A 22,921-nucleotide genomic window follows, 5' to 3' on the forward strand; every position below is an offset into this window, starting at 1 on the left:
GTATTATATCAGGTTCTTTGGAGATGGACAAACAGATAAATCTCTGTTCTTGATGGTTTCAGTGTTGTTGAAGAGAAAGCCATGAGCTGAATTTAAAGTATGAAACTACAGTTATTCATTGTAGAGAATAGGATGTGTTGTAGGTAGTCAAAGTTGTTTATGAAAGCAAAGAGGATTCTGGAGGTTGGTTAAGTGGATCCAATGTCTAGAATGTTAGGGAAGAAATAGCAATCAATATAACCAAAGGCATAGGTAGAAACTGTGAAAAGACAATGTTCTTTGCTAAAAATTCTGACTTGAAGTGACTAAAACCATGAAAGGAATTTAAGCAAAACAATTTCATGATAACTTGTGTGCTTTAGATAGGTAAATGAAATAAAAAGAAAAACCTGCGTGATTACCAATAGCCAGTCAACGATGCAAATGTATGTAGTCCCAGATTCTCAAGTGGCTGAGGCAGGAGGATCACTTGAGCCCAAGAATTCAAGGCCTGCCTGGGAAACATAGCAAGACTCCAAGAACAAGGAAGAATTCTGTCTTCAAGTAAAGTGGTAGGCAAAAAGAAGAAAAAGGATGCATTCAATGATTTAGGAAGGATAGGTAAGTGAGGAGACTTGATGACTGGACATGATGACAATGTGGGTAGAAGGAAGTGGGGAAGTGCATTTTTACAGAGTAATTTGATGAAAATGTCATATAGGAGAAGGAACAGATATAGATGCAACATTATGGCTTTAAATTGTTACATCAAATTTGATGGTGTTAACATTTCCAATGGCAGATATCTGGGCTGAATACAGACAAGCTTTTAGAGAGGTGGTAGATGAGGGCAATGACAATGAGATACCCAACAGGGAGTTCCAGAAGTGGCATCAGAATGAAGAGATAGCACCGTTTCTGCACTAAATAGAAGAAGACCCATGGGAGGCAGGAAAATTGTTCATAGAAATATGGGCAAAGTAGAAAAGATTGCCTTTTTCATAGAAGACAAAGGAATTGAGCTTACAGAAGGGAATACTTTTTTTAGAATGCTGTAAACATTGAGTGAAGATAAAGATGTGGAATTACCCAATGGATTTAATAACTAGTAAGTCATACAGAACTTCGGTGAGCACTGTTTCAATTTCAGTGAAGTAAAGTGAATGGAATCACACTGCAGTAGGCCAAGTATTAAACCAGAAGTGAAATAGCTCAGAAATATCCCCCTTCCCAACCTAAAAATTATCAGGAGGTTTTTTAATATATTTTATTGAGAACACATATCCTCATTGCATATAATTTATAATGGTAGAAGTTATTAAAGGTGTTTCAGGAAAAAATGAAGAAGCACACACAAAGAGTGAATATTATTCTTTCAACTATCTGTAGATACTCCCTTATTCTCTACTCATCCTCTGTTGTTATATGGACTGTAGTTTGCTTATTGAAGGGTTAACGTCTGGCATCTACATGTAAACAAGTACACAATAGAATTTGCCTTTCTCACTCTGTGTTACCTGACTCAGGATGATTTTTTCTAGTTACATTCATTTATCTGCAACCCTCATTATTTAATTATTTAATGTTCAAGTAATATTCCACTGTATAAATATATCACATTTCTACTAATTTGTTGATGGATATCTAGGTTGTTTCCAATTTCTGTGTTTTGATGTCTTTCTCTCTGTTTTTTCATTAATTTGGTTAAGGCCTTCTCAATCTTACTGATTTTCTCAAATATCTATCTTTTTATTTCATTGATCTTTGTATTATTTTGTTGTTGTTTGTTTCTCTTTTATTGTTATCAGCCAGGAGTTTGATTATTTCTTGCCAGACACTCCTCATAGATATTTTTTCTTTTTGTTCAAGCACATTAAGGTGTGACATGTTAATATGAGATTTCTCTAATTTTTGAATATAGGCACTTAGTGCTATGAACTTGTCTCTTAGAACTGCCATCATGTATCCCATAGGTTTGAGGGTGTTGTGTGTTCATTTTCATTCAACTCTTAGGAAGGTTTAAATTTCTTTTCTAATTTTCATCCTGACCCAATTTTTATTCAGTAGTGATCCTTTAAGTTTCCATGAATTTGTAAGTTTTCAGTTGTTTCTGTTGTTGGTACTCAGCTTTAACTGGTGATGGTCAGCTAGAATGCAGGATCTTATCTCAATTTTTTTTTTTATTTATTGAGACTAAATTTGTGGGTGATATGTGGCCAATTTTGGAGAAAGTTCTATGAGATGCTGACAAGGTAAATTCTTTTGTGTCTCTGTGAAATGTTCTATCAATATCTGTTAGGTGTATTTGGTTTATGTTATCAGCTAGCTCCAGAATTTCTCTGTTTAGTTTTTGTTTTTGACCTATCTATTGGTGAGAGTGGGGTACTGGTATTTCTCAATATCTATGTGTAAGGGTCAATATCTGAATTTAGCTATAATGAAGTTTCTTTTACAAAAGGGGGTGTCTTTGTGTGTGGTAGATAGGTTTAGAATTGAAATGTCATCATGATGATTTTTTTTTCTTTGATGAGTATGCAGTCTTCTCTGTCTCTTCTGATTAATTTTTATTTGATATCTAATTTTTCAGATATTAAGTTGTCACACTGCCTTGCATCTTCAGTCCATTTGTTTGGAATATCTTTTTCCACACTATTACCCTAAGATGATATCTATCTTTGATGTTAATGTGTATTTCCTCGATGCAGCAGAAGGATGGATCCTGTTTTTGTATCCAATCTTTCAGTCTGTGACTGTCGCTTGGGGAAATTGAAACCACTGATATTAAGAGTTATCTATGAGGGGTGTTTATTAATTCCTGTTAGTTTGTTGTTATGGTGTAGAGTCCCCCTCTTTTGATTTGATCACCTGAGATTACATAATCTTTATATTTTCTTGGGTGTGATTACCTCCTCAGATTGAAGTAGTCCTTGTAGAATTCTCTGTAAAGCTGGATTTGTAGCTAGATGCTGCTTAAATTGGATTTAGCATGCAATGTTTTACTTCTCCATTTATTGTGATTGAATGTTTTCCTGGGTGTTTGGGCTGGCATCTATGGTCTTTTGTAAGGTTTGCATAACATCCATCCAGGACCTTCCAGCCTTTTGATTGTTCATTGAGAAGTCAGGTATTATTCTATATGTGTCTGCCTATATGGGTTTGTTGGTCTTTCTCCTTCCATCTTTTAACATTCTTTCTTTGTTATGTATGTTTACTGTATTGATTATTATGTTTCTTTGGGAATTTTCTTTTCTAGTCCATTCTAATTGATGTTCTATGATAGGTTCCTCCTTCTTTAGGTTAGGGACATTCTGATTTCGTTGAAAATAATTTCTCTGCCTTTGACCTTGGTTTCTTCTCCTTCCATTCTCATTATTTGTAGATTTGGTCTTTCCATAGTGTCTCAGATTTCCTGGATGATTTATGGCTGGATAGTTTATGTTCAATATTTTCTTTGACATGGGTATATATTTCTTCTACTTTCTTCAATGCCTGAGATTGTCTCTTTTGTGTTTTGCACTCTGTTGGTGAGGTTTACCTCTGAGGTTTCTGTTTGACTTCCTACATTTTTCATTTCCAATTTTATCTCAGTTTGGGTTTTCTTTAGTGGTTTTGTTTTTCCTTTTGTTTCTTGAAAGATTTTATTTCATTCTACTGATTGTGTTTTCACAAATTTCATTAAGAGGTTTATTCATATCCTCTTTAAGGTCCCTTAATAGCTATTTTGAAGTCCTTATCTTGTGCTTCAGCTATATTGCATTTCTCAGGGAAATTGGGTTGTGGGCTGAAAGAGTTCATAGGGAGAAGAAAATTTTGATCTGCCACAAGGTTTGAGGGAGTCTCCAGGGAGTGGAGTTAGAGAGGGAGGACAGGTTGCTGCAAATGATCTGCTATAGGGTTGAGGATAATATTCATTGCTTTTTCTCTCTTTGGCTTATTTCGCTTAACATTATGTCCCCTGTGGATGTAAACAGCAGGATTCCATTTACTTTTTCTGGACAAAGACTATAATTTTATTTATACAGATGACAGTTCATCAGTTTATTAAGAAATAACTATATTTGTTTAGATTTCAGGCTGTTAGGAATGAAAAAGGGGTGAACACATCTCTAAAATATTCCGTTTCTACACATGGTATGCACTCATTGATAAGTGGCTATTAGCCCAAATGCTTGAATTACCCTAGATGCATAGAACAAATGAAACTCAAGACAGAATATCAAAATGTGAATGCTTCACTCCTTCTTTAAAAGGGGAACAAGAATACCCTTGGCAGGGAATAGAGAGGCAAAGATTAAAACAGAGACTGAAGGAACACCCATTCAGAGCCTGCCCCACATGTGGCCCATACATATACAGCCATCCAATTAGACAAGATGGATGAAGCAAAGAAGTGCAGGCTGACAGGAGCCGGATGTAGATCGCTCCTGAGAGACACAGCCAGAATACAGCAAACACAGAGGCGAATGCCAGCAGCAAACCACTGAACTGAGAATAGGACCCCCGTTGAAGGAATCAGAAAAAAACTGGAAGAGCTTAAAGGGGCTCGAGACCCCATATGAACAACAATGCCAAGCAACCAGAGCTTCCAGGGACTAAGCCACTACCCAAAGACTATACATGGACTGACCCTGGACTCTGACCTCATAGGTAGCAATGAATATCCTAGTAAGAGCACCAGTGGAAGGGGAAGCCCTGGGTCCTGCTAAGACTGAACCCCCAGTGAACTAGATTGCTGGGGGGAGGGCGGCAATGGGGGGAGGATGGGGAGGGGAACACCCATAAGGAAGGGGAGGGGGGAGGGGGATGTTTGCCCGGAAACCGGGAAAGGGAATAACACTCGAAATGTATACAAGAAATACTCAAGTTAATAAAAAAAAATATTCCGTTTCTTATTCTTTTTGTAAATTTGCCTAACAATAGAACTGTTGTACGATATGGGAGTTCTATCTTTTTTACTGTCTTTTATCGTGACTACTGTTTCATTTCTAAAAGATAAAGCCTTTTTCTATTTTGTCACTAAAATATTTTGTCTTTTTAATGGTATTTTTGCAGGTAAGAAGGAATAGTATTTGATTATGGTTTTTATTTAAATTTCAAATTCAAAACTGTTTCAAATGTGTTAACTGAGCAGTCCTTGAGCTTCCACCAAGCCAGAAGCTAAGGGAGTCATCAAATAAAACTAAGAATATCAGGTTTTTCCACCTTGCTGTAACCTGCCTAACCCATGCTTCAATCAATTTAGAAAATTTAAAAATACATTAATTGGTCATTTGTGCTGCTTCTTTTGTGAAGTATCTATTCAGAAAAATTGTCAGTCAGATATTTTGTTGTTATTGTTGTTTTTTTAAATGTATGACTTTCACTTTTGTTACATTTATGTTTAATTTATGTATGCATGCATGTGTGTGTGTTTGTGTGTATATGACAGAGAAAGAGAAAGAGAGAGAGAGAGAGAGAGAGAGAGAGAGAGAGAGAGAGAGAGAGAGAGAGATATCAAGTATGTACCATGGTACTCATGCACAGGTTAGAGGACAACTTGTGGGAATTGGTTTATCTCCCTTCCAACATGTGGGCCACAGAAATGACCTTTACCCACTGAGAAATCTTATGGCCTCTAACTTCCATTTATAGTCTGGAAGTTAGTACCTTACCAGATGAATATTCTGCCAATATTTTTGCCATCATCTAGGCTATCTGTCCACAGCTAATAGTTTCCTTCATTATATAGGAACATTTAAGTTTGTCTATCTTCTATTTTGTTACCTGTGTTTTTGGATTTAATCCAAAGAAGTTATTGCCTATACTGTCAATGGAAGTTCCCAGGAAGAAACTTTGCTTTTTATCTTTCCGTAATGTTGATGGAGTGACTAATTCGTTGATCAAGCTTGTTGATCAAGCTTGAGGAAAGGCTGGGGTACTGCAGGCCCAGAGCCTAGTTACAATCTTGTGCTATCTTCAGTACTCTTGTTTGTCATTCTTATTTTCCCTTGTGTCTGACCTAATATCTTTGTAAGTATCAGGTAAAACTGTTTCAAATGTGTAAACTTAGTAGACCTTGAGCTTCCAATAGGCCAGAAGCTAAGAGTGTCATCAAGTAGAATGTAAGAATAACAGATTTTCCCACTTGGCTGTAACCTGCCTGACCCATGCTTCAATCAATGTATTTGAAATTTGTCTTTATTTATGACAACTTTTGTTCTGTTACTAGAAAAACTGTAAGAGATATATTTCATGTTGGAACATGAATTTTGAGGTAACCTGACTTTCTTTGGGTTTTACTTCTATGAACACACACCATGACCAAGGCAACTCTTATGAAAGACATTTAATTGGGGCTGGCTTACAGGTTCAGAGGTTCAGTCCATTGTCATCAAGGCAGGACACATGTTATTGTCTAGGTAGGCATAGCACTGGGGGATGTGAGAGTTCTATATCTTCATTCAAAGGTAGCCAGGAGCAGACCAACTTCCAGGCAGCTAGGAGGAGGGTCTCAAATCCCATGCCCACAGTGACAAACTTCCTCCAACAAGGCCACAGCTCCTAATAGTGCCACTCCCTGGGCCAAGCATATTCAAAACCACCACCTAACCTAAATGTGATCCTGGTACATGCTCACTCATATTTGGTCCCCGGAAAAACTATCTCCTTTGAAGTAAGAGTTGTGTTTTGGGGGGTTGGAAATATCCATGTTCTGAGTGACTTTGCATGTATTTTTCTAGTACTTTTAATTTTTATCATATAATTACTTTTCATAAATTCTGAAATTATATTACATTTTATTCCTTTTAGAAGGGTAATGTGAGCACATCTGTACATGTGAAGACCAGGGGACAATTTGCAGAACTCTATTCTTTCTTCCACCGTATGGTTCCAGGGAAAAACCTCATATCATCGGAACTTTACCCACTGAGCCATCTTTCTGGCACTTTGGTATATTTTGAATTGACAGATTTTGAACTGATAAAAGAAATAGGTTAATTTCATTCTTTCTCTTTCAGATATCATTTTCCTTACACCATTTATTATACATATTGTCCTTTCTGTAATGTATGTCATTTAAAACTTTGTTGGTTAGATATGAGCTAGTTATATGTATATACATTTATTTCTGGGTTCTCAATTCTATTCTATAGATCTATTATTTCATGAGTTAAGAATATTGAACCCAGGGTCTGGTACATGCTAGGCAAGCATGCTCTCACTGAGATATATTCTCACTTATGTGTTTGATTTTTGTGGCAGTCATGCTATTTTGATTACTATCATTTTGAAGACATATACTGTAACATTAGCAGGTATCTTGTTTTTCTTTGGAGTACTTTACTATTTTAGAATGTTTTGTATTGTGAAACATGTCTTAATATTTTGATGGAGAATATCAATTTTTTACTTTGGGAGGTACAACGATTAAAGCAATATTAATTCTTTAAATATAAATTATTGTCAATATTTGAAGAATGTTAATCCTTCTAACACATGAACCTAGTTCAAGTTATATAGATCTTCCACCTCAATATATTTTTACTTCTCTAATGGCCATATCACCATATTCACCCTTCCATAATTTACCACTTCCTTTTAAAAGAGCATTACCCTGTGCTAACTCTAGTGATTTATCCTCTTGAAAACTATCATCTGACTATGATTTACTTTGTGATAGCAATGTAGTGAAGAGAAAGTTTGATTGAAATACAATGAATACTTGTTTGAAAAAGTTATAGTGAAACCCATTATTTTGTATGAATAACACATCATAGTAACAAAAAACAAAATGGGAGCAATATTAGAACTAGAATTCATTTGTTTTTCACACAATCTTATATAAAACTGTATTGCTGATATTTGGGGGGGTTCACAATAGTTTTGGCATCAGAATACAGGTGTTCTGAAATATTTGGTGTCACAGCCAATTTGACAACAAATGAGAAAGGAAAAGACTCATAATATTGTCATCATCAAACACATAGATTTGGGCAAGTCCACCATTACTGGCCATCTACTCTACAAGTGTGGAATCTACAAATGTTCCATCAAAAAGTTTGAAAAGGTAGTGACCACATTAGGAAAAGGCTTCTTCAAGTATTCTTTGGTCATGAACAGCTGAAAGCTGAATATGAATGTAGTATCACAATTGCTATCTATCTCCCTGTGAAAATGTAAGACCAGTAAATATTATGTGACTGTCACTGATGCTCCAGGACACAGAGACTTTAGCAAAGCATGGTTGCAGGCAAGTGTCAGGTTGGCTGTCCTATCCTGAGTGCTGTTGCAGACTTCTGAGCATTCTACAGTTGCTTACACACTAGATGTGAAAAAGCTAATTGTTGGTATCAACAAAGTAGGTTCCTCTGAGCCAATCTACACCCAGAGGGGATATGAGGAAATTGTTAAGAAAGTTAGCACCTACATTAAGAAAATTAGCTAAACCATCATCCAGAGTGTACACATGGACAGACCCATGCTCCAGCTGCATATGTAGCAGAGGATGGCCTTGTTGGGCACCAATGGGAGGAGAAGACCTTGGTCCTGCCAAGGCTAGACCCCCAAGTGTAGGGGAATGTCAGGGCAGGGAGGTAGAAAGGGGTGGGTGGATGGGTGGGGGAACACCCTCATAGAATAGGGTTTATGGATTGGAAACCAGGAAAGGGGATAACATTTGAAATGTAAATTTAAAAATATCCAATAAAAAGGAAAAGGACAAAATTTAAAAAAAAAAAAGAAAATTGGCTACAATATTGAGACAGTAGCATTTGTGCCAATTTCTGGTTGGGATGATAAAAACATGCTAGAACAAAGTGCCAAAATATGCCTTGATTCAAGGGATGAAGAGTCACCTACAAGGATGGCAGTGTCAGTGGGACTACAATGTTGGAAAGTTTGAACTGTATCCGGCCAACTTATTCAGTGGGAAATATTTTATGACTGCCTCTCCAGTATGCCTGTAAAATTGGTGGTCTTGGTACTGTCCCTGTGGGCCAACTGAAAATTGTTCTCAAACCTGGCACAGGTTATCTTTGTTTCAGTCCATGTCACAACAAAAGAAAAGTCTGTTAAAATGCATTATGAGGCTTTGACTGAAACTGCCTGGTAACAATATGGGCTTTCTATGTAAAGAATGGGTCTGTCAAAGGTGTTAGATATGGCAATGCTGTTGGTGACAGAAAAAAAATAAGCCACCACTGAAAGTGTCATTGATCAGGTGAGTTTACTGAATGATCTAGACCAAATTATTGCTATAAATGTGCCTGTACTATATTGTCATACAACTCACATAGCTTGCAAATTTTCTGAACTTATTGGAAAGATCGATCATTGTTATAGTGAGAAGCTAGAATATGGGTCAAAATTCTGGAAATTCAGTGACATAACTATTGTTTACATGGTTGCATATAAGCCAGTATTGGTTGCAATCTTCTCTGACTACCCTGTGCTGTTCATAACATGAGGCAGATAGTTGTATCATCAAAGCTCTGGACAAGAAAGCTGCTGGAAAGACACCAAATTTGCCCAGAAAAACTCAGAAGCCCATATAATATTACATCTTACTTTTGTCACCCCAGTCTTAATCAGTGACATAAGGTCACAAAACTGTTTCAATTGGCCATTAAAATTTAATAATAAACAACTGGTTAATGGTAACAGCAAATCATAAAGCTTTCAGACGGGAATGAGACTGTTCTGTGGATAATTCTCTCTCTCTCTCTCTCTCTGTCTCTGTCTCTGTCTCTGTCTCTCTCTCTCTCTCTCTCTCTCTCGTGTGTGTGTGTGTGTGTGTGTGTGTGTGTGTATGTGTGTGAGCTTTATGTTATTAGTTTTTAAAATCAGTGCTTGACCCCAAATCTGTCACAGAATTTTGAGACCAATTAAAGTAAGTTTAATGAGATAACACTTTGTATGGCTTATTGTCAGTTTTTTTTTAATTTCAGAAAGCATAACTAAGATAAAAGAATGGAGTCTGAATCCTAGAAAAAATATGAATCTTTTAGTGTTTAAGAGAAAGTTTCAATGGGGGAGGGGCTATAAAGCATAGGTAATATTTACCTTGCACTGAATATTTGCCAGGTTCTAAATAATATATGTATAGCTATAAATATACATATTTATATAAACAGACACAGGTAAGAAATTTTATCATTACAATAATTCAACAAGGAAAATGGTATGTATAATCACTCCTATTTTATTGAATGGTAAATTGACATTTATTCCTAGTATCAAGGGAACCAAAACATGATACCAGAGCAGTATGGAGACAGAAGATTGGACAGGAAAGTGGGGTCTATACACTTTCCACTATCAGTCTTGCCTACTTTTGAGTAGGGATTCACTAAATACCCTGGTGATCATTTCACACTATGCTGAACATTGTTAAATCTCTAAAGAGAAAATGAAAGCTAAAGTTCCTTATTATAGTCTTGGCCTATTTTCATAAATCGTTTATGAAAGGTTTCATAAATATTTTAAAAAGACTTAAATGACCCATGCCCTCTTATGATTTATTTATTGATTTTCTTGTTAATATATAAATAAAATGAAAATTAAAACTATATTTATATCCTTAACCTTGTACAAAGATCAACTCAAAGTGCATCACAAGGCCTTAATAAAATACTCAAGACTGTGGAATAGTTAGAGGAATGACTTACTGGATAGGACTCTATTAGCACTGGAAATAATCCCAATAATTGATAAATGGGCTACATAAAATTAAAAGTCTTTTGTCCCTGCACAGCAAGGAAAAGAACAGAAGAAAGAAAAATCTAGTTAACACACACACACACACACACACACACACACATACATATATACATATATGACATAAGCTAAATAGAACCTTTTTAGATAAATTATAATTGGGGGTGGAGATATTAACACACCTAAATTTAAGTAATATTATATATCTATGGTAATAGAACAGCATAGTACCAATGAACAAACAAGCATGTAGATCAGTGGATCAGAATAAATGATTGAGATACTAACTTCTGTAGTTTGAGTCACATGAGTTTTGACTAAGTTGCTAAGAAAACCCCACACCTTAGTGAAAAAACATCTTATTCAATATATGCTATTGGGAAAAGTAGATATTGCTTCATTGAAAAAACAAACTAGATGGTTTTTCTCATAATAGCAGACCTGAAAATCTGTAGTTGTTAGAGGAAAAGTAGACAGCAAACTTCAAGAGACAGAAGTAGATTTAGACTTCCTGAATAAGAGACCTGCAGCTCAGAAGTAAGACCAACAATTGAAATTTGAAAGTGAAACACATCAGAGGAGATAGAAGTCATGAGATAGTTTATAGGATAAGATAAAATCTTTACCAATTAACTTATCTCTGGCAGAAGATTGCTATCTTGAATATAAAATAAAATAAAAAACTAAAACAGAAAAACCCATGGCACTCAGAAGAACAGGTGACTGAGCCTCCTGTCAGTGGAACTGCCCCACTCTGGATTCGACTTTCAAAGACAAATTCCAGCACTCCTTCTCAACCCACTGGCACTCGACCCTGCTCCCAATTCTAAAAGATTACAATTGCTCAAGTGCCAGCCACACCCATCAGAAACACAGGTTCAGCCACACCAGTCATAAGAACACAGGAACTTGATCAACCAAAGGGCAAGCTGGCTGTGAGAAGTCCAGACCCCAACCTGGATAGAGACTACTCTACTTGATCAGAGGTCATGCCAACCACCAGAAATCCAGGCCACAAAGACCAGAAGACCAAAGAAGGAACAGAAAACAAGGAACAAAAACGTATTCATCAAGAACAAATTTAGATATCAGCACCTAAACCTATAATCTTCCCAAACCAGAATGCCTAAATGTTAGTATAAGAATGTAATCCACAAACGAAACTCAAGACGGATGATCAAAATGTGAATGCTTCACTCCTTCTTTAAATGAGGAAAAAGAATACCCTTGGCAGGGAAGGGAGAGGCAAAGATTAAAACAGAGACTGAAGGAACACCCATTCAGAGCCTGCCCCACATGTGGCCCATACATATACAACCACCCAATTAGACAAGATGGATGAAGCAAAGAAGTGCAGACCGACAGGAGCCGGATGTAGATCGCTCCTGAGAGACACAGCCAGAATACAGCAAATACAGAGGCGAATGCCAGCAGCAAACCACTGAACTGAGAATAGGACCCCTGTTGAAGGAATCAGAGAAAGAACTGGAAGAGCTTGAAGGGGCTCGAGACCCCATATGTACAACAATGCCAAGCAACCAGAGCTTCCAGGGACTAAGCCACTACCTAAAGACTATACATGGACTGACCCTGCACTCTGACCTCATAGGTAGCAATGAATATCCTAGTAAGAGCACCAGTGGAAGGGGAAGCCCTGGGTCCTGCTAAGACTGAACCCCCAGTGAACTAGACTATGGGGGGGAGGGCGGCAATGGGGGGAGGGTTGGGAGGGGAACACCCATAAGGAAGGGGAGGGGGGAGGGGGATGTTTGCTGGGATACCGGGAAAGGGAATAACACTCGAAATGTATATAAGAAATACTCAAGTTAATAAAAAAAAAAAAGAGATAGAGGTACTGGAGGACTATGAGGAAACAGTGTCTTCTGTAGACAGTAGGAAGGCTGCACATACGGACATACAGCAGTCACAGCAGCATGGAAAGACTTAGGCAAGCCCAAGTGAGACCAAATCGTAGCTTGAAAAAAGCAGTTAAAGCTAATATCCCACCCCTAGTTATGGAACTATTGGCACTTGTTAATTACTTGGAGAGAGAATCCGTTTTACCTGAGAATGTAGGCCCTGGTAAATTGCCAGTGCTCCACTGGGACACCTTATATCCAAGAATATTACAGCCTTGCAAATTGGTATCAATGGAGCTTTTAAAAAACCAAGTTGTCCCTGATTTTAGTAGAATTGGTTTAAGTTTCTCTCCATTTAATTTGATGCTGGCTAACTTGCTGTATGTTGCCTGTATTATGTTTATGTATGTGCCTTGTAGCCCTGATCTCTCCAAGACTTTTAACATGAAGCAGTATTAAATTTTGTCAAAGGTCAAAAAAAAAAAAAAAAGAATGTAATCCACAAAAGCCGGGACAATGTGGAATAACCAGAGTCTAGCTACCTATGACAACAAGACCTCAATGTTCCAATGCAGCAGAAACACAAGAAAACAACCTTAAAACAAACTTTACAAGAATGATTGATAATTTTTCCAATCTGTTGGTTACCATTTTGTCCTACAGTGTCCTTTGCCTTAAAGAAGCTTTGCAATTTTATAGGGTCCCATTTGTCTATCCTTGATCTTAGAGCATAAGCCATTGGTGTTCTGTTCAGGAAAATTTCCCCAGTGCCCATGTGTTCAAGGCACTTCCCCACTGTCTCATCTATTAGTTTGAGCGTATCTGGTTTTATGTGTAGGTCCTTGATCCACTTGGACTTGAGCTTTGTACAGAGCAATAAGAATGCATCAATTTGCATTCTTCTACATGCTGAACTCCAGTTGAACCAGCACCATTTGTTGAAAATTCTCTTTTTTCCACTGGATAGTTTTAGCTCCTTTGTCGAAGATCAAGTGATCATAGGTGTGTGGGTTCATTTCTGAGTCTTCAATTCTATTCCACTGATCTATCTGCCTGTCTCTGTACCAATACCATACAGTTTTTATCACTATTGCTCTGTAATACTGCTTGAGTTCAGGGATGGAAATTCCCCCAGAAGTTCTTTTATTGTTGAGAATAGTTTTCACTATCCTTTTATTTGTTATTCCAAATGAATTTGCAAATTGTTCTTTCTAACTCTATGAAGAATTGAGTTGGAATATGGATGGACATTGCATTGAATCTGTAGATTGCTTTCAGCAAGATAGCCATTTTTTATTATGTTAATCCTGATAATCCATGAGTATTGGAGATCTTTCTATCTTCTGAGATCTTCAATTTCTTTTTTCAGAGACTTGAGAGCTCTTGTCATATAGATCTTTCATTTGCTTGGTTACCAAGATATTTCATATTATTTGTGACTACTGTGAATGGTGTCTTTTCCATAATTTCATTCTCAGCCTGTTTATCCTTTGAGTAGAGGAAGGCTACTTATTTGTATGAGTTAATTTTATATACAGCTACTTTGTTGAAGTTGTTTTTCAGGTTTAGGAGTTCTCTGGTAAAATTTTTGGGGTCACTGAAGTATACTATCATATCTGAAAACAGTGATATTTTGACTTCTTCCATTCCAATTTGTATCTCTTTGATATCCTTTTGTTTTCTGATTGTTCTGGCTAGGACTTCATTACTACATTGAATAGGTAGAGAGAGAGAATGGGTAGCTTTGTCTACTCCCTGATTTTAGTGGAATTGCTTCAAGTTTCTCTCCATTTATTTTGATATTGTCTACTGGTTTGGTGCATATTACATTTATTATGTTTAAGTATGGGCCTTGAATTCCTGATCTTTGCATAGGTATGGGCCTTGAATTCCTGATCTTTGCAAGACTTTTAACATAAAGGGGTGCTGAATTTTGTCAAATGCTTTCTCAGCATCTAATGAGATGATCATCTAATATATACAAAGAACTCAAGAAGTTAGATTCCAGAGAACCAAATAATCCTATTTAAAATGGGGTACTGAACTAAAAAAGTTCTCAACTGAGGAATGCTGAATGGCTGAGAAGCACCGAAAGAAATATTCAACATCCTTAGTCATCATGGAAATGCAAATCAAAACAATCCAGAGATTCCAATTCACACCAGTCAGAATGGCTAAAATGAAAAACTCAGGTGAGAGCAGATACTGGTGAGGATGTGGAGAAAGAGGAACACTCTTCCATTGTTGGTGGGACTGCAAGCTGGTACAACTCTGGAAATCATTCTGGAGGTTCTTTAGAAAATTGGACATAGTGTTAACTGAGGACCCAGCTATACCACTCCCTGTTATATACCCCAAAGCTGTTCCAACATATCACAAGGACACATGTTCTACTACACTTGTAGCAGCCTTATTTATAATAGCCAGAAGCCCGAAAGAATCCAGATGCCCTTCAACAGAGAAATGGATACACCTATTAAAACAATGACTTCATGAAATTCTTAGGCAAATGGATATAACTAGAAAATATCATACTGAGTGATGTAACCCAGTCACAAAAGAAGACACATGATATGCCCTCACCGATAGATGGATATTAGCCCAAAAACTTGGAATACCCAAGATAGAATTCACAGACCATATGTAGCTCAAGATCAAATGTGAATGCATCAGTCCTTCTTAAAAGGCTGAACCAAATACTCAGGAGAAGAAATACAGTGACAAACAGTGGAGTAGAGACTGAAGGAAAGGCCCACCTAGGGATCCAGCCCATATTTATACAGCCACCAAACCCAGACACTATTGCTGATGCAAAGAAGCGCATACTGACAGGAGCCTGATATAGGTGTCTCCTGAGAGGCTTTGCCAGAGCATGACAAATACAGAGGCAAATGCTTGAAGTCAACCATTGAACTTAGGTTCTACACTGGAAGAGTTAGAGAAAGGATTGAAGAAGCTGAAGTGGTTTTCCACCCTATAACAAAAACAATACCAACCAAACAGAGCTCCCAGGGACTAAACCACCATCCAAAGAGTACACATGGACAGACCCATGGCTCAAGCTGCATATATAGCAGAGTATGGCCTTGTTGGGCACCACTGGGAGGAGAAACCCTTGGGCCTGACAAGGCTCCATTCTGCAGTGTACTGGAATGTCAGGGCGGAGAGGCCGGAGGAGTGAATAGGTGGATGGGGAATACCTTCATAGAAGCAGAGGGATGGGGAACAGCCTACCAAAAGCAATTTAAAGATTTAGTGCAATCCCCCACACAATTCTTATAGACTTGAAAGGAAAATTATCAACTTTATATGGAAAAACAAAACTCCCAAGATAGCTAAAATAATCCTGTACAATTAAGGAAGTGCTGGAGGCATCACCATCTCTGATTTCAAGCTTAGAAAAAGCAAAAAACAAAATCCATATGCATGTTATTGGCATAAAAACAGACACATCAATCTATGGAGTCAAGTTGAAGATCCCAACATAAATTTGTACAACTTTGGACTCCTGATTTATTTAAGAATAAACTAGAAATACACCTTGTAAAAAGACAGCATCTTCAACAAATGGTGCTGATGAAACTGGATTTCTACATGTAGAAGAATGCAAATAAATTCATACTTATCATCCAGCATAAAATTCAAGTCCAAGTGGATCAAAGACCTCAGCAGAAAAACAGATACACTGGATGTGATAGAAGAAAATATGGGGAATAACCTTGAACACATTGGCCCAGGAGATGACTTTCTGAACAGAACACCAATATTTCAGGCACTAAGGTCAACAGTAGTAAATGGACCTCATGAAACTGAAAAGGTTCTTTAATGCTAAGGACCTCATCAATTGGATAAATTGGCAGCCTACAGAAAGAAAAGATTTTCCCCAACTCTACATCCAATAGAGGACTAATATCAAAACTATATAAAGAACTTAAACTTAAGAAACTGGAGTAGAGACCTAAGCAGAATTATCAATAGAGGAAACTCAAATGGCTGAGAAACACTTAATGTTCTATATCCTTAGCCACCAGGGAAAGGCAAGTCAAAGCTACTTTAAGATTCCATCTCAGTAGCACAAGTGACAGTTCAGGCTGGTGAGGATGTAGAGCATGGGGAACACTACCCCATTACTGGTGGAATTGCATACTTTACAGCCACCATGAAAACCAGTATGATATTTCCTCACAAAATTGGGAATCTACCTACCTCCAAGCTCAACTATACCACTTTGGGTATATTCCTGAAGTACACTCCATCTTACCAAAAGGACACTTATTAAATTATGCTCATAGCAGCTATATTCATAATAGTTAGAAACTAGAAACTATGCAGATGTCCCTCAACTGAAGAGTGAATAAAGAAAACATGGTACATTTACACAGTTGAGTACTAATCATTTTTTTAAATTATATCATGAAAATTGCAGGCAAATGGATGGAATTAGAAAAAAATCAGGCTGAGTGATGTAACCCAAATACAAAACAACAAATATGATATGTATTTACTTATAAGTAGATATTAGCCATTAAGTAAATGATGGCCAAGGTACAATCCATAGATCCAGAGATGTTCTGAAAAGAGGAGGGCTCTATCTAGCAAGGAAGCATGAATTTCCCAGTTAAAGAGAAATAGATTTTTCAGGTATACCAGGGTTGGGGACGGTTGTATGAGGGATCATTTTGGGAGATAGTATAGGGAGAAAGAATGCAGGGATAGATGGATGGAATTGTGGAGCCTCTGGGGGACTTCTGGAATCCTAGTGAAGTAGAAGCTTCCTATCTATGGGTATGACCCTAGTCAGAACCTAGTAATGGGTGGTATGGATTCTAAATTGGCCATTGCTTGCAGTCAGGCAAGGTTCCCAGTGGAGGTACTTGGTTGTATTTGGTTGAGTTGTTGGCTAAAGGGGTCCTGTGGAGATGATCTTCCAACAATTCAGGTTGCTGCTATAACATAAGACTGCTCTCTACAAACTGTTAGCGGAGCCCCATTCCCAAGGGCAAGATGCAAACAGCTCATTGAATGTGAAGGGATTGAGCTGATGCCTTCATGGAGCCTTCATCCCTACATTCTTGTCTCTGTGGTGTGAGAAGGCGCTTTGCAGTGCCTCAAGATAAGCAAATACCAATCCAGCCACAAAGCCTTTGATGATAATCTGCTGTGTCTGCAAGAAGTGCTACAGCAATGGTGGAACAGAATTTTTAAGTGGCCAAGTAAAGTCCTTTTTAATTTGAGGTCCCTTTACTAGATGGATCCCATGCCTGTCACTGCTTGAATGGTGAGGAACTAACAACTGGATAGCCAGAGATCTAGGGTAGAACCAAACATGACTGGTCAAAAAAATCAATGGAATGATTCCTAAAGACATTCCGTTATACTCATAGATGGCAGTCTTGTTAAATTGTCATCAAGGAGACATCCTCTGGCTACAGATTGGAGTGGGTGCAGAGACCCAGGTCATGAAGAAGAGGGAGTCTAATTTGAATGTCTCCATTGGGTCCCTTCCCTTAGAGACTGGTGATTCCTGTGGAAGAGGGAGGGGAAAGATTGTAAGAGTCAGAAGGGATGGAGGACACCAGGAAAACATGGCCCACTAAATCAACTAAGTTGGGAGCATATGAGCTCTCAGAGACTGAAGCCATAAGCATAGGGTCTGCATCAGGCTCTCTGCTTATATATATTGTAGCTGTTAGCTTGGTGGTATCATGGGACTAACTGTATGAGTAAGTATGTCTTTGACTTGTATGCCTGTTCTTGGGAATCTTTGCCTCCTCTTGGGTTGCCTTGTCCAGCCACAGTGTAAGGGCTTTTGCCTTGTCTGATTTTGTTTTTTCAAGTTCTGTTGTTGTTTCCTGGTGGCCTGCTCTTTTTCTGAAGGGATGTGGAGAGGGAATGGGCCCACTGTGGGAGCTTGGAGGAGTAGAGGGAGGAGAAACTGTTATCAGTATATATTGTATCAGAGAAGAATCTATTTTCAATAAATGTAAGAGGAGAAATGTAATTGCTATTATACTAATTAATTACATTATCAAAGTACTGAGGAGTTAATTTTCCAAATAAAATGCAGAACTTTGAATGGAGTGCGATTCATGGTGTACACTATTCTTTACTATATGGCATATTGCACCATTTAACAAGAATTATTTCGTTTAATAATTCAAGAAAAATAGACTTATAAAAACATTATTGGAATGCCAATATTGTGATGGGTTCAAGTGAAATGCTTATAAAACAATCTTGTCCTTGAAAAAATCATTAGAACACTAACAGTCACTTCCACAAATACTTCTGTGATGATTATTTTTAGTTATTTTCTGTGGGCTTGATTTTGATCTCTACTATAAAAATAGATTTCTTTCCATTTTTCTTGTCAGTCCTTCAGACACCACTATATTCTTCACATTCTCTTATCATTAATCATTTGAACATTTTTCATTGTCTCCTAGTCTCTTAGATTTCTTCATATTTCATCATCATTCTTCTACCTTAATCGCTTGCTTGCAGCTAAATGCCAGTAAGGTTTACTCCAAAGGATGCTACATCAAGAACTATCCTCGCATAATAAAAGTAATAAAGGAGAAATAAGAATTGTACTAGGAAAACAGATTTTTCTTAGCTGCACAACCCTGTGTGTCTTAGGGTTTCTACTGCTGCCCTGAAACACCATTCAAAGAAGCAAGTTGAGGAGAAAAGGGTTTATTTGGCTTACACTTCCACATTGCTCTTCACCAGTGAAGGAAATCAGGACAGGAACTCAGACAGGGCTGACACCAGGAGGCAGAGCTGATGCAGAGGCCATGGGGAGGTGCTGCTTATAGATTTCCAATGACTTGCTCAGTCTGTGTACTTTTAGAACCCAGGACCACATGTCCAAGGATGGCACCGCCCATAAAGGGATGGGCCCCCATTCATCAATCATTAATTAAGAAAATGCTTTACAGTAGTTGGGTCTTATGGTTCCCTCCTTTCAGATGATTCTAGTTATGTCAAGTTGACATAAGGCTGGCTATAGTGCTGTGTAAACACTAACCCACTCTCCTCAACCATTCTGTATAGTTTGCAGCAAAATCAAACAGACAAAAGATTTACTAAGATGAAGGTGAGTCCTGTCTAAGAACTCCTGCAGAGTCTTCAAGTTCTTTCTTTCAGTGCATCTGCATGTCTTTATTTTCTTCGGGGTTAGTTCCTCTTCTGAGATAACACTTACATAAATGAATTTGAGGCATATTGCTTTATTGTTAAACATTCCTGTCCATATTCCCATCAATGTTCTGTAGAGGATCTCATGCTAAGGATAAATACAAATATGAATAAAATCAAATCCCAAAGCACAATGATCTTGTAGTAATACATGAAAAGAAAGGAACTATACAAAGTTTAGAGTCAATATCAATTTGGAGGTTCCTCCGAAAATTGGAAGTACACCTACCTAAAGATCCAGAAATACCACTCTTGGGAATATACCGAAAAGATACCCCACCATGCCACAGGGGTACACGTTCCACCATGTTCATAGCAGTCTTATTTGTGGTAGCCAGAAGCTGGAAACAACCCAGATATCTCACAACAGAAAAATGGATCCAGAAAATGTGGTTCATTTACACAATTGAATACTACTAAGCTATTAAGAACAAGGATGTCCTGAGTTTTGCAGGCAAATGGATGGAACTAGAAATTATCATCTTGAGTGAGGTAACTCAGACCTAAAATTATATGCACGGTATGTTCTCACTAATAAGTGGATATTAGTCAATAAAAGTACAGAATACCCAAGATACAGTCCACAGAACTAAAGAGATCAACAAGCTGAAGGGCCCAAATGAGGACGCCTCAGTTCCACTTGGAAGAGAGAAGAAAGCAGCCAGAGCAGGGAGGGAGGGAGGATGGATAGGGGAGAAAAAGGGGATGGGATGGGGGGAGAGGGGAGCATGATCTGGTATTACCAACCAGGCAGCATACACCAGCTGATATGAGGTCTCCAACACATATACAGCAGAGGACTCCTGGGTATGGGTTCAGTCAGAGAAGACTTACTTAATCCTCAAGAGATTGGAGGCCCCAAGAAGTTTAGAGGTCTGGTGCAGTGGGTGGGGTGGGGGGACATCCTCGTGGAGACTGAATGTGGGAAGTGGGAGGTAGGTATGGGATGTGGAACAGTAGGAGGGTGGACCAGGAGGGAACTACAATCTGAAGTGTAAAAATACATAAACAATATATAAAATATCCAGGAAAAATAAAATTATTAAAGATATTAAAATATTAAATGAATAAATAAACAAATAAAAGAAAATAGGAACCATAAAAGATATGTATTTTAAAACCCTCAAAAAAACTCACAAAGCTTAGAGTAATAGGAGTACCATGCTAAAGATCTTCAGGGATTACAGAAATAGATGTGAGTTCACTTCTTCAGTGAAAGGTATTCAAGATTTTTATTGAAGAAAACACCAACATGATTGATGATACTTTCTGTTCCTTATATCAACTCACTAACTTATATTTGTAGAACAGTATACATGATAAATTAAATATACTTATTTTATGCTCACTACATATATATTGGGTGAATAATATGAAGTTTTACCATCATTGCTTTAAGTACTACCAAAAAAATAAAAGAGAAAGAAACAATGATATTAAGTGACTTCTCAAGAGCATACAAGAAGTTTAGGACAGGGTCAGAACTTGAGCCCAGCTGTGTGAGCTTTCGCACTCCTAATTCAATACAGGGATAAACATCAAATCATCAAAAATGGATCAGAAAACTAAACAGAAAGTTCTCTAGAGGTTAAATACAAATAGCTGAGAAACATTTTAATATATTTTTCAGTGCCCTTAGACTTTAGGAAAATTCAAATTAAAACTTTGAGATTTTTATCTCATCTTATTCAGAATGTCTAAGTTACAAAAAGTAATGACATAATAGAGATATGGGTGCAAGGGAAATGGTACAAGTTTAAACTGGAAATTGTGTGGAGGCCCCTCAAAATGCTAAAAATAGATCTACCATACAATCAAGTTATATCATTCCTGGGCATAGACTCAAAGGACTCCCATCCTCTAGAGCTATCTGCTCATCTATGTTCATTACCGTTCTACTCACAATATCCAGGAAATAAAAATAGCCTAGAAGTCCATTAACTGAATGAATAGCTATTGAAAATGTGGTTTTCAGAAAAATGAAATTCTCTGAGGGAGGTAACCCAGACCCAGAAAGGCAAACATAACATTTTTTCTCATCTGTAGATGTTATCTTTGAATCTGTGAATATGTACATTTCATTTGGGATACTCATAGAGGTCAGGAAATTAAGAAGTGGCAATAGAGAGAGAGTTTGGATGGAGGGAAGATAGAATGCACTGGTATAAAGGTTAAAAAGGGAATATATGATTAGAAATGGTTAAAGTGGATTGGGGAGCACAGAGTGGAGCAGAAGAGGGAGTATGAGGAGGCATAAATAACACAAAGAAGCTTTCAAAAAAGATGTATAGAAACTTCTTAATACATAGTATTTGTGTATGTGTGTGTGTGTGTGTGTGTGTGTCTGTGTGTGTTGAGTCAAATAAAAATACCCTATAAGGAGCATTAATAACTCTACTGCATACACCAGGGCTTATCAAGAAAAATCCCAGTGCCAGAAATTGTTTATTTCTTTAGGAGTTGTCCAGTGACAACACATAGACTCCCAAACATTACTCTCTATTGCCACTGCCCTTTGGCTACCCTCCAGAACTTGATTATAAACCCTTTTGCTGAAGGAACCATATACTCGATTCATAGAATATAACAAAGTCAAGCTGGCACATACCTGATACCTTCATCCCTACTGAGTAGTTTTCATAGTATTAAAATGGTGCTATGATAGCTACCGGAGGGGAAAAAAAAAGCAATCATCAGTCATACTCAGCTATAAACCATCTGAGCTATAATGATTGGCCATCATTTTTGGGCCGAAAACATCTGGCTAAACAGGAGTACCACTGTGGTTTTGCTAAATGGATATAGTATTAAACCAACTCCTTATGACTTATTATATACTTAGATCAATGCATCTCTAAATACCCATCTGAGAAGCTTCAATTTGTAGTAGATGGTGATTAACACAGTGACTCACAACTGGCCAAGGTGCAGAGATGAGAGATGACAATATGCCAAGCCTTAAATGGAATATATATATATATATATATATATATATATATATATATATATATATATATATATACCAACCCTCTCATCCAAAGTCTCATGGGTTTGGAAAATGTGAAGGAATGAATAGAAGAAATAGAGAAGAATGCCTACAAGAAAACATTATAATTTTGGGAAGGCAATGCAACTGTGCCTATGAATTCCCAATGATTGTAACAGTATGCACAAAACCTGTGTAGTGA

At 37.5% G+C, this 22,921-nt stretch overlaps 1 pseudogene; it reads left to right on the forward strand.

Annotated features, from left to right (window-relative positions):
- The first annotated feature begins 7,900 nt into the window (after nt 1-7,900).
- Eef1a1-ps18 (eukaryotic translation elongation factor 1 alpha 1, pseudogene 18) lies at nt 7,901-9,512 on the forward strand (annotated as a pseudogene).
- The last annotated feature ends 13,409 nt before the right edge of the window (nt 9,513-22,921 follow it).

This window comes from Rattus norvegicus, chromosome X, assembly GCF_036323735.1.
Source record: "Rattus norvegicus strain BN/NHsdMcwi chromosome X, GRCr8, whole genome shotgun sequence".
Classification (NCBI taxonomy): Eukaryota; Metazoa; Chordata; class Mammalia; order Rodentia; family Muridae; genus Rattus; species Rattus norvegicus.